This window comes from Euprymna scolopes, chromosome 22 (assembly GCF_053919585.1).
Source record: "Euprymna scolopes isolate OS-2025 chromosome 22, ASM5391958v1, whole genome shotgun sequence".
NCBI classification, from domain to species: Eukaryota; Metazoa; Mollusca; class Cephalopoda; order Sepiida; family Sepiolidae; genus Euprymna; species Euprymna scolopes.
This window is the reverse complement of record NC_136503.1, coordinates 3,011,863-3,029,210: the sequence shown is the minus strand read 5'-3', so window position 1 is coordinate 3,029,210 and position 17,348 is coordinate 3,011,863. Positions and strand designations below refer to the sequence as shown.

The 17,348-nt window shown below is 35.4% G+C and overlaps 3 non-coding genes across 3 annotated transcripts; all 3 read right to left on the bottom strand.

Annotated features, from left to right (window-relative positions):
- Positions 1-3,720: 3,720 nt before the first annotated feature.
- Trnai-aau (transfer RNA isoleucine (anticodon AAU)) lies at positions 3,721-3,794 on the bottom strand. The gene has a single exon. It is a non-coding gene; the product is annotated as a tRNA-Ile (tRNA).
- A 1,189-nt stretch (positions 3,795-4,983) lies between these two features.
- On the bottom strand, positions 4,984-5,057 carry Trnai-aau (transfer RNA isoleucine (anticodon AAU)). The gene has a single exon. It is a non-coding gene; the product is annotated as a tRNA-Ile (tRNA).
- An 11,811-nt stretch (positions 5,058-16,868) lies between these two features.
- Positions 16,869-16,942, bottom strand: Trnai-aau (transfer RNA isoleucine (anticodon AAU)). The gene has a single exon. It is a non-coding gene; the product is annotated as a tRNA-Ile (tRNA).
- Positions 16,943-17,348: the final 406 nt, after the last annotated feature.

The window sequence follows — 17,348 nt, the reverse complement described above, 5'->3', positions numbered from 1 at the left end:
TGTTAATATTGGACTTGAAGACATCCAAGGTGTAGTCCGGAGGGAAGCAGGCAGACAGAACAGAGTTCCACAGGCGTGCAGTTCTAAGAAAGAAGCTTTGTTCATGGAATCCGCGTTTTGATTTAGGCACAGATATAGAGTGGGGGAAATTTTTCACATTTTTGGGACATAATTTGTATTGGCACTATGTAGGGAGTTGAGCAGCAAGGTGTCTGTTCACATTTAGAGTCAGGGAAGCAGGAATCTGAGGAAGGAATTCCAAAGTCTAGCAGTTTAAGGGAAGAAACTATGAGAGTAAAAGGTTTCCAGCATCTCGGGATCTTTACTGTGTAGGGGTGGGATTTTGCTACTTGCCGAGTTTGTCGGAGGGATTTACGTCCAGGGGGTACAAGGGCTTGGAGTTTGTCATAGCACCTTCCATTAAAGTTTAGATTGCAAAAGTCAAGTATCATGGTTTAGTTGTGCTCTAAACGGAAACATTCATTTCCTCTTATTTAACAAAGAACCTACTGTTGATGTTATACTCTGGGCCGTTCTGCTTGTGCGGTGATAAAATCTTCTAAAATACATCTGTGATGTTAAGCTGTACAAGACTGTTAACTTTGGTCAAAATCGAACGTTTCCTCTTTTAATCGAATTTTTTGATTATCAATTTTCAATACTAATCGAAAGCATTTCGATACCAAACCCCAGAACACTCCCAGACATATTAAGTAAATTTGCATGGATTAAAAAAATCTGCCTATCCGTTTCACACTCCATTGTGAACGAACACACATGCAGACAAATACGCAGACAACGTGTCTTTTATATAGAAGTAGATAATCTTTGCATTGATTCTAAGACCAACTCCGAAAATAACCGAATTTTAATTTGATAAACCAAATCCAGTTTACAGAACAAAGCAAAATCAGATAAAAATAGACAACAATCATGCATAGCCTAATTAAAAACGAAACAAACAACAACATTGAAATAAAAATGTATTAAAAACAGCAAAATAAAACAAACACCTTACAAATTATAGTGAGAACTATAAAAATATTCTTTATTGGCAAGTATGGGACTCGAACCCACGACATTCGCATAATTAGCACGACGCTCTAACCAACTGAGCTAACCGGCCAACTACGTAAAAGATGAGTATGACATTAACTGACGTAATTCGTTGTACCAGTAGTTATGGAGTTTCGTATTTTTTTTTTTTTTTTTTTAATTCAATTTTCACCCCAAACAAGGCACAGTGCCACTTTGAAGCAGGGGGCTACTATTAGGGAATTAATTAGCAGGGTCATTATGAGGGGAGATGAGTAGAAAGATGTTTGTTAACATTACGCTTGAACTTCTGCATATCATTGCAGTTGGGAAAGCAGAATCCCGGAAGGGAGTTCCAAAGACCCGCAGTTCTGGGGAAGAAACTATTGGAGTAAAAGGCTTTCTTGCACCTAGGGATCTCCACTGTAAAGGGATGAGACTTAGTAGCTTGTCGGGTTTGTCGGGGGTAGTTACGTCGGGGAGGTACAAGTGTTTGCAGTTCGTCAGAGCATTCACCATTAAAGTATTTGTAGAACAGGCAGAGGGATGCAACATCTCGTCGATGGGACAGAGGTTGAAGCCTAGATGACAGTTCAGGACCTATCAGGTTGGCGACTCTCTTTTGAACCCTGTCCAGGAGCGAGAGACAAGCAGCAGATGCACCAGCCCAGATGTGACAACAGTACTCCATACATGGGCGAATGGTTGCCTTATAGAGGTATAGGATACTGGCAGGTGTAAGTAGTTTTCTAGCACGGTAGAGGGAGCCAACCTTCCTTGCAGCAGCCTTGGCAATGCTCTCAATGTATCTATTCCAGTTCATATTCCCTGTAAACGTTAGGCCGAGGAGTTTAAAAGAAGTACTTTCAGGCAATGTGTTCTTGGCCATTGCTATTGGTGGTAGAGAAGGTTTCTTGTAGTTATTGAAGGAAACAAGCTTAGTCTTAGCAGCATTGAATGAGACCAACCATTTTTGTCCCCATCCCACTACGGATTGGAGGTCATCCTCTAGTGTTTCTGCCATTTTCTTGGATATGTGTTCATTTGTTTTCCCCTCATATCTGTTATAGAGAGTGGTGTCATCGGCAAATATACCCATCTCCGAAACAATATTATCAGGGAGGTCGTTTATGAATATCAGGAACAATAGAGGTCCAAGGATAGACCCCTGAGGCACTCCCGCATTTATGTCATATTGTTTGGATGTACGTCCGTCGAGGACAACTTTGATTTTTCTATTACTTAAGAAGGATTTAATTACGTTATGAATTCTTCCAGTGATTCCATATGATCTAATTTTCCTTAGAAGACCATCGTGCCATACCCTGTCAAAAGCCTTAGATATATCAAGGGCCACCGCTCTACCCTCCCCTGTTTTATCCAATGAACGGTATATACGTTCAGAAACTACAGTTAAGATATCTGCTGTTGAACGGGCTTGCCTGAATCCATATTGTTTGTCAGTCAGTCATTTGATTAAATCACCCCACTTCGCCACGAAACAAGGAGTTTATTATCTGTTTTTAAATCGGTCAACTTTGCGAGCGAATACTTCATTATTCATAAACTCTCTTCATATTTCGACGACAATCGTATTTTTTTTTGGTAATGTCGCTAAATAGGGGTTGTGAGTGATATTAGAAAACAAGTCTGTGTAGGCATTAAAATGAAGAAGAACTTGAAGTCCTACCTAACTAATATTCCTGGTGAACCAAGTGCAAAAGAGATCCAGACAATTGAACTTAAGGGAACAGCGAGGATACTAAAAAGAGCTCTCGGATGGTTTCAATAAAAAGCCGGGCAATGTTGGCAGCTGGTTTGGCTACGCCACACCCAGCATTTTAATCTTCAAAGGAAGAAAATGAAAAAAAAAAAAAGTAAAAAGTTCATTTTACCCATCTAAACTCGAGAAATGCACGATTAAAATGTGTAATCATTGAATGAATAAAATTCAAGATGGCTGTCACCCGAAATTTCGTAGAGCAAGTAGCAGCCTTGACCTTGCGATCAAAAATCAAAATCGAATGAAGCAACGGAAAGAACCGAGGCAAACCTGACAAGTCGGAAAATGATAATGATACAACTGTTATAGTTAATGACTTTAATAAGTAAAAAGAAAATAATTTAAACAACTTTTATTTTTATGTAAAATGCATTTGTGATGTTTTGCTGAATTTGTTCAAAATCGGACTCTTCCTTTTTTAATTGGATTTTTCGATTATCGATTTTTAATACTTATTCCAAATACCAAGTCCATTTCTGTGAAATACAGCCAAGTCGTTTCGTAATCCATAGGGAACGAACTCACATACTGACACATACACTGACACCTACGAGCACGCGCGTGCGCGCGCGCACACACACACACACACACACACACACACACACACACACACACACACATACGCAAACAAAGTGTCTTTTGTTTATAAGTAGATAATCTTCGCATGGACTCTAGGATCAACTACTAAAATAACCCAACTTCAATTTGACACAGAAAACCAAATCCAATTACACAGAACAAATCAAAATCAAACGAAAATAGATACCAAGTCAAGCGAAAACAAGGAAATCGTGCCTAGCCTGATTAAAAAAAAAAAGCAATAAACATAAAATGTATTAAAACAACAAAATAAAACAAATACGTTAAAATTTATAGCGAAACATGTAAAAAGCATTTTATATTGGCCAGTATGGGGCTCGAACCCACGACATGCGCGTTATTAGCACGACGCTCTAACCAACTGAGCTAACCGGCCAAGTACGCCCATCGCGTGACAATTTGTGATTCGTTCTAAAATACGCTACGTCAGTTTGTTCCTTCACTGACTTAATTCGTTATGCCAGTTGTTGTTCAGGCAATGGATGGTCGTATTTGTTTACAATCACCCCGCCACGAAAGCAGCCGTGTTTTTTTTTGTTTTTTTTATCATCCAATTTTGCAAGTGAATATTTTATTACTCATGAACTTTCTGCATATTTCGATGACAATCGTAGTTTTTGTTTATTATTTTTTCATTTTAAAGTTGGTTTATTACATGATGCGATTACAAAGGTCACCATGTTTTTGTTTCTCGTTTCGTCAATATTATGTTCCATGCTTCTATGAACGTTCGGATCCGCCATTTTTTTGTGCAAAATTAGCAACGTCATCATTTTTTGTGTAAATTAAATTGTGTGTAAAATTGATGGATGGTCAAAAGCGTTAGAGATGAATAATGGAATTAACGCCCCCCCCCCTCCCACGTTTTTTTTTGTAAGATTTTGATAGATGCCCGGAAAACTCGTCCGTGAAAACTCGTCCCCAGAAAACTTGTACTCCGAAAACTCGTACTCCGAAAACTCGTATCTGGAAAACTCGTACCCGGAAAACTCGTCTCTTTTTGTTAGGTAGGAAAACTGGTCCATTATTTTATTATATTTTTTTTTTTACAATGTAGTCACCACTTATCAAGGCCTGGAAGCCACTCGGGGATAAGGGTTATTGCGTGTACAGTAATCAATGGGATAGTATTGTAGTAATCGTTAGTATTGAAGATCTGATAAAGTATCTTACTTAAGGGGGCGGTTTATCAGGAATTTGTTTATGTTGGACTTGAAGACATCCAGGTTGTAGTCAGGTGGGAAACAGGCAAATGGAAGAGAGTTCCACAGGCGTGCAGTTCTAAGAAAGAAGCTTTGTTCATGGAATCTAGATTTTGGTTTTGGCACAGATAAAGAGTGGGGAAAATTTTTGACAGTGGTTTCAGCTAGACGGGTGTTTATCGTGAAAGATTGGGGATGGGGATACCAGAGATTGTAGCTCAGATGTGCCATGGAAGTACCGATAAAACAAAGACAGGCTCGCAACATCTCTCCTGTGGGAGAGAGGTTGCAGGGAAGAAAAAAGGGCATGCCCTACTTAGCTACGAAGTCTATTTTAGCGAAAAATGTAAAAGCATTTTATAATGGCCAGTATGGGGCTCGAACCCATGACATTCGCGTTATTAGCACGACGCTCTAACCAACTGAGCTAACCGGCCAAGTACACCCATCGAGTGACAATGCAGGATAGGCTATTTTTAGCGGCTCCTGCTCAGATGTGGCAGCAGTACTCCATCCTTGGACATACTTGGCTTTTATATAGATAGAGAATTGCATCAGCAGTGAGATATCTTCTGGAGCGGTAGAAGGATCCTGCCATTTCTCCAGCGACCTTGACAACTGACTTGATGTATGTGCTCCATTTCAGATCAGGAGTAAAAGTCAAGCCCAGAAGCTTATCAAAACATGGAGCCGCCCCTAGATGAGAGTCATCCATTTCCATTGATGCCAGATGGGGATCAGAGCGTTGATGATGTAAAGATAGGAGCTTAGTTTTAAATGCATTAAAAGTAACCAGCCACCTCTTCCCCCACTGTACTACGTGCTCTAAATCAGAGGAGAGAGAATCAGAGAGAACTTTGTCATTATGGCCTTAGATGTGTTGCCATAGATAGTCGTGTCATCAGCATAGATGTCAACGAATGATTTAAGTATGTGTTTTGGGAAATCATTGATGTAGATCAGGAAGAGAGTTGGCCCCCTAAGGGACTCCAGTATTAATACTGTGGGCCTCTGATTTCTACCCATCAACCACTACTTTTATCAGAGAGGAATGATTTAATGATTGAGAAAACATTTCCAGTTATACCGTAGCTGGAAATCTTATGGAGTAGGCCTTTATGTCATACTTTATCGAAGGCTTTTGATATGTCAAGAAAGGAAGCCTTTTCTTTTTTCTTTTTTATTACATGTTCACCTCAAAGGCAAATTGCCACTTTGGTGTAGGGGGCTACTATCAGGGGCAACAACTACTGGGGTACTATGTAGAGATTTGGGCAGCAAGATGTCGGTTCACATTACACTTGAACTTCTGCATGTCATTACAGTTAGGGAAACAGGGACCTGGTATGGAATTCCAAAGTCTAGCGGTTCTGGGGAAGAAACTACTGGAGTAGAAAGATCTTTTACATCTAGGGATCTCTACTGTGTGGGGGTGGGATTTAGCTGCCTGTCGGCTTTGGCGAGGGTGTCTACATCGTGGGGGCACAAGTGTCTGCAGTTCGTCAGAGCATTCACCATTAAAATACTTGTAGAACAGGCAGAGGGATGCAATGTTTCGTCGATGGGACAGAAGCTGAAGCTTAGATGCCAGTTCAGGGCCTATCAGATTGGCGACTTTTTTTTAACCTAGACTAGTAGCAGATGCACCAGCCCAAATGTGATAACAATACTCCATACATGGGTGAATGGTGGCCTTATAGAGGTACAGGATACTTTCAGGTGTCAGGAGTTTTCTAGCACGGTAGAGAGAGCCTACCTTTTTCGCAGCGGCCCTGGCAATGTTTTCAATATAATTGTTCCAACTCATGTTTCCTGTGAACGTTAGGCCAAGCAGTTTGAAAGATGTACTCTCAGACAGGGAGTCACTGGTCATTGCTATTGGTGGCAGAGAAGGTTTCTTGTAATTATGAGTAATGAAGTATTCACTCACAGCATTGGCTGATAAAAAAAAAAGAAACAAACAAGAAGACGCCTTTTTCGTGGCGGGGTGATTGTAAACAAATACATTGACTGACCCTTACTGAGATTACGAATGAGGGTTCTGCCTGTTTTACAAGTACTTTAACGGTGAATGCTCTGACGAACTGCAAGCACTTGTACCCCCTCGACGTAAATACCCCCGACAGGCCCGACAAGCAGCTAAATCCCACCCTTTCCCAGTAGAGATCCCTAGATGTAAGAAAGCCTTCTGCTCCAGTAATTTCTTCCCCAGAACCGCAAGACTTTGATATTTCCTTCCAGGACCCTGCTTCCTCAACTGCACTGACATGCAGAAGTTCAAGTGTAATGTGAACCGACATCTTGCTGCCCAACTCCCTACATAGTACCTCTGTAGCTTATGTCCTGATAGTATCCCCCTACATCAAAGTGGCGATGTGCCTTGTTTTATTATTTGATGAGTCTACATGTTTTTGTCGCTTTTTTCAAGAACATCATTTTCGACGCTTCATGTGCATAAGCAGTAAATATTATTTGTGTGTTGCTATTTATGTGAGAGAAGTATGATACTAATGGCATATCAATGAATATGATGATGATTATGATACTCCATCTTAGTGACGAATATGAATTAGATGAAATAACGTTATAAAATGAAATGTAAGTTATCTCAGCTGAAATTCAAGAAGGACGTGTTTGGGCAGGTTGTGATTTCGAAAAATCAAAATGCAATTATTATAATGAAAGAATTGTATTTTGTTGTTTTGTAAAAATAACAAAATACAATAAAAACTCTGTTCCGTCTGCCTGCTTCCCACCGGACTACAACTTGGATGTGTTCAAGTCCAACGTTAACAAATTCCTAATGAACCGTCCCCTTAAGTAAACACTTCATCAAATCTCCACACTAACGTAATGTACTTGCAATAACCCTTATCCCTGAGTGGCTTCCGGGTCTTGATAAGTGGTGATCACTGTGTAAAAAAAAAAAAAAAAAAAAAGACGGTGCAAAAAAAAAAAAAAATAATAATAACTTGGCCTTCGGGTCAAGATCCAAGTGTAGTATCTGTTTTTCAGATGCTGCACTTCAATTTCTTGTTCTCTGTCAGTGGAGGAGAAATCCTTTACGACTGAGACAATTTTTATTTTTGTTCCTTTTCTCCACATTAAAAACGACCATGGTCTCTAACTCTGTCCTGTGGGGAGACATTGTAAATAGGAATAATAATAATAATAATAATAATAATAATAATAATAATAATAATAATAATACTACTACTACTAATAATAATATAATAATAATAATAATAATAATAATAATACTAATAATAATACTACTACTACTAATAATAATAATACTACTAATAATAATATTAATAATAATAATAATAATAATGCTACGAATAATAATAATACTAATAATAATAATAATAATACTAATAATAATAATCATAATACTACTACTACTACTACTACTACTACTACTAATAATAATACTAATACTAATACTACTACTACTACTACTACTACTACTAATAATAATAATAATACTAATACTAATAATAATAATACTAACAATACTACTACTACTACAACTACTACTACTACTACTACTAATAATAATATAATAATAATTATAATACTACTACTACTAATAATAATACTACTACTACTACTACTACTAATAATAATAATACTACTAATAATAATAATACTAGTACTACTACTACTACTACTACTACTACTACTACTACTACTAATAATAATAATAATACTAACAATACTACTACTACTACAACTACTACTACTACTAATAATAATATAATAATAATTATAATAATAATAATAATAATAATAATACTAATAATAATAATAATAATAATAATAATAATAATAATAATACTACTACTAATACTACTACTACTACTACTACTACTACTACTACTAATAATAATAATAATACTAATAATACTACTAATAATAATAATACTAATAATACTACTACTACTACTAATAATAATAATACTACTAATAATAATAATACTAACAATACTACTACTACTACTACTAATAATAATAATAATACTAATAATAATAATAATAATAATAATAATACTAACAATAATAATACTACTACTAATAATAATACTAATAATACTAATAATAATAATAATAATAACACTAATAATAATAATAATAATAATAATAATAATGATAAAAATAATAATAAAGACATTTGGGTTTATAGTACAATCCACAGAGGTACGAGAAAATAAAAAATAATTACAAATAAATGTTATCAAAGACAAGATAAGTCACTCTTCTACCTACCTGGAAAAGATTTCAGTGGTTTTTATTCACTTTAAAACATTTAATCGGTTCGAAAATCATATAGTGTTTAACGATGTATGCGAACAAGACAAATGGCGGCGTGATAACCCTTAAATACATGAAGTTTGAAAAATGTGTCAAAACTAAAAAAATTATACAAAATACTATTAGAAACCCACCCAATATATGCTACCGTGATATAAACACTATATGATTTTCGACCTGGTTAGGAGTTTTAAACTTAATAAAACCACTAAAATCTTTTCCAAATAGGTAGAAGAGTAATTTATCTAGCCTTTGATAACATTTATTTGTTATATTTTTAATTTTTGGCCACTTTCTCGTACCTCTGTGGATTGTAAAACAAACCTAACATTTCGAATAATCGAAAAATGGCGGAGAGTAAAAATCATTTGAAAGAGAAATGATTGGGGAAATAAATAAGAAATTTAATTTCTAATCTGATATGGAAAATTGTAGGAAAATTGTAGCACTAACAAATAGCGAACTATTTTCCCTTGTGAATCAATGCCCTTCCCCTGTGTGGTCGCATACGAACTAATCAGCAGGCAGGGCGCATCGACTCTTTCTCTTCCTTAGGGAACTATTATTGAAGAAACATCCTTACGAGCTGACAAGCAGTCAACACGAACGCACTCCTTCCCCTTGTCTTCCGTCATTAACGATTTAAGTTATATATATATTTTTATTTACTCTGAAAAGTTGCTAACAAAACAGTAATAAACAAACAATTAGGTCACTAATTAAAAATTGGGGAGGGGCTGTCTATGGTCGTCCTACTTAGGATTCTCAAATCGTAGCGTGTGTGTGTGTTTTTTTTTAGACTCGAGAATATTTAAATTGAGTAGATTGAGTTATATATTTTTTATTTACTCTGAAAAGTTTTAGAACCAAAACAGAAATAAATTACAAAAATTAGGCACAAGGTCACTCAAAAATTGGGGAGGGCGTTTATGGTCATCCTCGTTCCTGTACCTTTGTTAGTCTATGCTTCATTCTAGCTAAAGTTCTCATTCACCACAATAACTCAACCACACCGGGGGGGGGGGGTCGTCCTTCCTAAATCATATCGTGTGTTTTTTATTTGTTTATATTTATTTCATAAACAAACCATAAAATAAATTGGTAAACATAAAACTATATAAAAAGGCATCGAGGATTTTAACTTGGAATAACTGACGAGATACTACACGAGGTGACCAGAGGTTTGGTTTTATACAGAAGAACCTTCCAAACTGTTGCTTGGCTTAATAAAACCCTTTCGTTTGTTGAATTAAAGAGGAGATTATAGTTTTCTTTAATCAATGCTTATGCTGAATAATTATTTCTTTCTTAGCATGTGCCCACAAGCACACGCTAAAAAAAAAAATGCTGCCAACAACCACGAGACGATCAAATACCGGAAGATAGAAAGCGAGTCAAGATTTCCGGTCTCTTTTGATACGTAATATCTTGACGAGTGATTCTTCCGAGCTAAATTGACACATAACAATAAGAGGCAACGACACGCACGGCCATTTGAAGAACATTACAGACATTCATATTAAGACCCCCATAAACAATAAATGACGGGGTTACATTATAACTGACCTTATTCGTAAGGAAAATAAACAAAGAAACTTAATTTCTAATTTGATGTAGAAAATGCTGTTAGCAATCAACTGCCAAAAGAGAGGAAGTAATGTTGTATATTGTAGGACACCCGGGCGTCGTCGAGTCGCCTTACTGATGAGATTATTATTGTTATAGCAATGTATGTCTTGATTATGAAATATTTGTTATGGAAAAAATGTTATTTAAATGAAATATGTCAATAGATGATTGGAATTCGGTAAACATCTAATGTTAACTAAATATGTATACAGGAATTTTAACTTAGCAAAATAAGATTTAGTTAAAAATAACAAAAGAATTGGTCATGTGACAAGTATCAGGTGATTGTACCTTGTGCTATGCTGATATCATTACGTAATCATGTAGGCAGAAAGAGAGGGGGTTTGAGGAGTTAGATCCTGACTAACTGCGAATTAGCACGGAAAAATATTGTCTCTGTGTTTGGAAGCTTTGGATGAACACCATCTCAGTAAGATGTAGCCATCACAAACTCCGGACCACAAATAAATTTACACCACAGATATAACTTGTGTTCTTAGTTTTCTCTGGAGGAGATGAAATTGGATAAAAGGAAAAAAAGCCGACGTAACGAAGAATAGAATGTTCTTTGCTACACAGACTGATATTGATGAACTGTTTTATTGTATGTTTTACACACATACACACATACCCGCATACACACATACCCACATACACACATACACACATTTCACACGATAAACCCTTTTGTTGATACACACATATAATGAAATTCACACACACACACAGTATTATATAGAGGAATATGCAACATGTTGCGTCTTGGAATATAAACACGATACACACCATTATATAGACAACACAGACACATTACAGGAAGACTCGTTAGATACACAATGTGACGAGAACTCATGGCGGGGTTATAATACAAAAAAGGTCTACACAACCCCTCCTCTCCTGTTATATATATATATATATATATATATATATATATATATATATATATATATATATGTTTGTTTGTGTGTGTGTATGTGTTTGTGTGTGTCTGTAGTCATCGACATACAGTTCTGTTTCATTGTATCACAACGCATCAGTGTCGCTAGACTAGCACCTCCCCCAAGCCAAGGATTGAACCTAGAACCATCGTGTTGGCAGTCAGCAGTTCTACCACTCGACCACGGAAGCGATGCCCGCAAATAATCTCGCCGAATGTCTATTTTTAACAAACATCCGTCCACCACTTTTATAGTGCTCAAACCGCCTGTTTATAAACAAACAAACAAACAAACAAACAAACAAACAGCGAGCTTCAATGTGTGTGTGTGTATGTGTGTGTGTGTGTGTGTGTGTGTGTGTGTGTGTGTGTGTGTGTAATCAGTAGACAGACAACGTCTACGCGTATAACGGCCACGCAGATAACACCCACACGCGCCAGAACGGGAGCGGATGTGAAGCAGACGAAGAACTTCATTCATTCCCCTTATCGCGTCACATTGGCCTTTCTCTCCCTACACCAACCACCATTCCAAGGACAAACAATGCCGAACGAAATAAATTAAGAGAGGTCAACTTTGGCAAAAAACAAAAAACAAACAAACAAACAAACAAATAAACAGACCACCTGATGGCAAGGTTTGGAGAAAATTAGTCGGAGACAGGAAAAACTAATCGTTTAACCCACAACGCCGTAAAAGCGACCCACGATGTCCAAACTACATGTCACATTGCGCCCAAATCAATTTAATGAAAATGACGGAAAAGGGCAAAGCAGGCTACACCTTTTCTAACATAGCAGAAAAGGGCTGATCACCAAAATGAAGACGATGCTTGAATGCAAGCAGGGATATATATCTAACAAGACAAATTTATGTAGGAGGAAATGAGCTTGGCAGCCCGTGGAATTTCCAACGAAGCAAATTAAAACTAATATTTATGAATTTACAAAAAATATATATTTATGAACTGTTTTTTTAATCAAACAAAAACAGTTCATAAATATCTTTTATGACAGTTATATTTTTATGTTTAATGTAAAAAAGTACCAGCACCTGATGCTTGATTAAAAAAAGTTCATAAACATATTTTTATTATAAAGGCTATAATTTTGTAATAAGTTTAAAGACTTTTTAAATAAAACTTCTATTTTTATATTTGATTTTAAAAAATGCATTATATACAGTGTTGGTCATCCGTACCTTAAAATTTGTCTGACGTCACTTCCGTTCAATAGCTTTGTAAACAAAGAAGTGCGATTCTTAACGGAAGTCATTTGAAGAACATTACAGACATTTATATTTGGACGTCAATAAACAATAATTAATGAGGCTATGTTGTAATTGACCTTATTTGTAAGTCCAGCAACTTTAATGACATTTCACACAATGGAAGTTGTTGCTTCTTGCTAACAAATCATACCAAGTCAAGTGCAGTTCATACTTGTTTACAATTACCCCGCCATGAAAAAACTTTTTAAATCGATTGATTTTGGCTGTAAATACTCATAAACTCTTAAAATTTCTGTATTTTAAAATCATTTTTGTCTATTTTACAAATTTTAAATTGATCTCAATTACTAGACGCGTTAGAATTTGGGGTAGGGAGATTTTTGACACTTTTAACACAAAACTGCGAATAAAATATACAAAACTCGTAATTTCTCCTTTTAAAGTGGGTTGTTTAATTTCTTTATGGAATATACATCCAAAATAAACTATTAAAGTTTTTTGAAAAATAATAGAAATATGCGCGAGCCTTTTCTAGTCTCACACAAAAACACACGTTCACATATTACTTGTCATATACATACGCGCACACAAACATACGCGCATGCCCATACGTTCGCGTATATACACTCACATTCACGTGTACACACACACACACACACACACACACACACACACACACACACACACACACACACACACACACATGTACTCACATACACGCACACGTACGCACATGTAAGCACAGATGGACAACGTCACTTCCCCTTTCAAAGGAAATCCACACATGCGCAAAAGACCAGCGGAAACACCTATAAAAGAAAGAGCAACAAGCGGCTTCTTCTTTTTTCAAACCTGCCTTCCGAGGTGGTTGGTCGGCGCACCACACCACTCACCAGCCACCGCCGTTTCGGCTGAAACCACTGTCAATAATTTCCCCCACTCCAATCTGTGCCTAAAGCAAAACGTAGATTCCATGAACAAAGCTTCTTTCTTAGAAGTGCACGCCTGTAGAACTCTGTATCGCTTGCAGTTTCCCTCCCGACTTTAAACTGGATGTCTTCAACACAAACAAATTCCTGATGAACCGCCCCCTTAAGTAGTGACACTTTATCATTTCTCCAATACTATTACTACACTATCCCATTGATTACTGTACACACAATAACCCTTATCCCCGAGTGGCCTTAGGCCTTGATAAGTGGTGAACTCCATGTAAAAGAAAATGAATATAATTAATTTTCTCACCTCAGATTTATATATACCAAATTGAAGATAAAAGATCAATAAATAAAATAAGCTAATGTAAAACAAACAAACAAACAAACAAACAAACAAACAAACAAACAAACAAACAAAAAAGAATAGTTTTGTGCTAATTTACCTGTAAAGTAAAAAGTTTAAAACCTTTTTTTAAAAAAACCACGTTGATTTTTTTGTAAGTAAAACCCCATATTTTGGTTATATTGTCCAGTAAATATCGGACACTTACAGCAATTTTTTCTATTTTATTCAATGTTTTTTTTTAGATTAAAATAAAACAAAATCACTCCATAAAGAAGAAATAAAATATATTAAATCAAAAACTCATGTATTTCTGTAAGAGAATAAAAAAATGGAAATTTGGTCGGCTGGTTTGTTTTTAAACGGCAAAAACTGATGAGTGAAATGTGATCATTTTTCAGGTAGGTGACCCATATTTTTTCACGCGTATGTGTTGTTTTTACGCTTTTGAAATAATTAATTATGGCCGTTTTAGGCATCCGTATTTGACAACCGGAAGAAAGACATGAAACACTTGCTAGGTTTGACACCCCTAACACGAAACTGCGAATAAAATATAAAAAACTCGTAATTTCTCTTTTAAAAGTGGGTTGTTTATTTTCCTTATCGATTATACTTCCAAAATAAACTATTAAAGTTGTTTTAAAAGTAATAGAAATATTTAAAACAAAACAAAACAAAAACAAAGCCAAGTACGTCCAAGGATGGAATACTGTTGCCATATCTGGGCAGGAGATGCTAAAAACAGCCTATCCTGCCTTGACAGAATACAAAATAGACTTCGTGGCTTAGTGGGGGATGCCCTTTTCTCTACCCTGCAACCTCTCTCCCACAGAAGAGACGTTGCGAGCCTGTCCTTGTTTTATCGTTATTTCCATGGCAGAACTCCAATCTCTGGTCCCCCCTCGGCAATCTTTCACGAAAAACACCTGTCTAGCTGAATCCACTGTGATAAATTTCCCCCACTCTATATCTGTGCCTAAATCAAAACGCGGATTCCATGAATAAAGCTTCTTTCTTAGAACTGCACGCCTATGGAACTCTGTTTCGTCTGCCTGCTTCCCTCCGGACTACAACTTGGATGTCTTCAAGTCCAATGTTAACAAATTCCTAATGAACCGCCCCCTTAAGTAAACACTTCAACAAATCTCCTCACTAACGTAATGTACTTGCAATAACCCTTATCCCTAAGTGGCTTCCGGGCCTTGATAAGTGGCGATCACTGTGTAAAAAAAAAACCCCAAAAAAACAGTAATGAAATTAATTGAATTTTACGAGTTCAGTATTTTTCAATTTTTAAACTTAAAAAATCTATCAAAATTTTTCTATTGATTCTATTTTTACGATATTTTCAGGGTCAATGTGAAATTTTATGCTCTTTCCAAGAAACCAATATAATATTTTAAACAAATGTTTTTTTTTTTAAATTCACGCCCCCCCCATTTTCAAGTGTCTAATAAAAAGTAAATAATTAATTTACTCACCAAAGTTTTATATCACAAATTGAAGATAAAAGATCAATAAATAATATATTCAAATTTAAAACAAAAAAGTAGTGTTTTTTAGAAATTAACCTGTAAAGTCCGAAGTTTAAAACTTAAAAAAACAAAACAAAAAAAACACGTTGTTTGTTTTTTCTTTTTTCTTTTTGTAATGAAACCTTGGTCCTTGCTCCTTTAATTGAAAAAAAGATTAGGGCTTGAATTACATTTTTTGAGTAGTTATAAGCTTGGAAAGACAGGCGGTCGAATAATTCGAATTTTGAAATGTCTATTAAAAAATAAATAATTAATTTACTCACCAAAGTGTTATATATCACAAATTGAAGATAAAAGATCAATAAAAATATATTCAAATTTAAAACAAAAAAGTAGTGTTTTTAGAAATTTACCTGTAAAGTCCCAAGTTTAAAACCTTTAAAAAAAAACACGTTTTTTTTTTCATGAAACCTTGGTCCTTGTTCCTTTAATTGAAAATAAAATTAGGGATTGAATTACATTTTTCGAGTAGTTATAAGCTTGAAAAGTCGGGGTGGAATTATTCACTATTTTTCACGAAATTTCTGATACACCTACAGCTTTGCTAACAGCGGATAATCGCTTACAAAAAAACGCGGTCTTTACGGACCCTTATTAAAAAATTATTTTATTTAAAATATACATGGAATATAAAATATAAATATGGACAAACTCTTATAAATGAAGAATGGAAATACCCATTGATTAGTATTTTTTATAGGTAAGTGATTTTTTGGCATTTTTATATATTTATTAGATTTGGATTAAGTTAAAATTTGTTGAATTTCGTGAAATCTTAAAAAGAAAACGATTTAAAAAATATTGTATCTTTTTCGATTAAACCTTTTATTATTTTAAAATTTGGTCTTTGCTTCTTTTATTGAAAAAAATTAAGGTTTGAAATAACATTATTCATGTTGTTAGAAGCTTCGCAAGATATCGAGTCTAATTAATCAAATGTTTATCACTCCTTTGTAATGGTGACTTCTGATACTCGTACTCAATTACATGATATTACTGAAGATTATCAGGGAAACCCGAAGTTGCCCAAGAGTGAACACGGATCAACACTTCCAATACTTTTATTGTCATCGAAGTCTCTGAAGTCGCCCAGACACACACAGACAAAATGCCTTTTAGATAATCTTCGCATTGACCTCAAGACCAACTCCTAAAATGGCCCAACTTCAATTGGATACAACAAAGACACCAAATGAAAACAAAGAAATAATGCATAGCTTGATTAAAAAACAACATTAAGACATAAAATGTATTAAAATCAAGAAAATATATAAAATATGTTAACAATTATAGTGAGAAATATAAAAGGATTTCATATTGGCCAGTATGGGGCTCGAACCCACGACATTCGCGTTATTAGCACGACGCTCTAACCAACTGAGCTAACCGGCCAACTACACGCCTGCTTTATTACAATATATAATCGTTTGTAAAATATACTGTGTCAGTTTGCTTCTCAACTGACCTAATTTGTAATCCCAGCAGATGTTCAGTCAATGGAGCTTCGTATTTGTTTACAATCACCCCGCCACAAAAAAAAAAAAAAAAAAGGCGTCTTTCTTTTTCTTTTTATCAGCCCATTTTTGCGAGTGAATACTTCATCACTCATAAACTTTCTGCGTATTTCGATGACAATCATAGTTTTTGTTTATTTTTTCATTTTAAAGTTGCTTTTGATGCGATTATAAAGGTCATGTTGAAACTGGATATATTTTTTGTGTTTTTATTCAATGTAACATGTTTATTCAGCTCGAAAAACATAGTGTTTACCGATGTATTGGAAAATTCAAGATGGCGC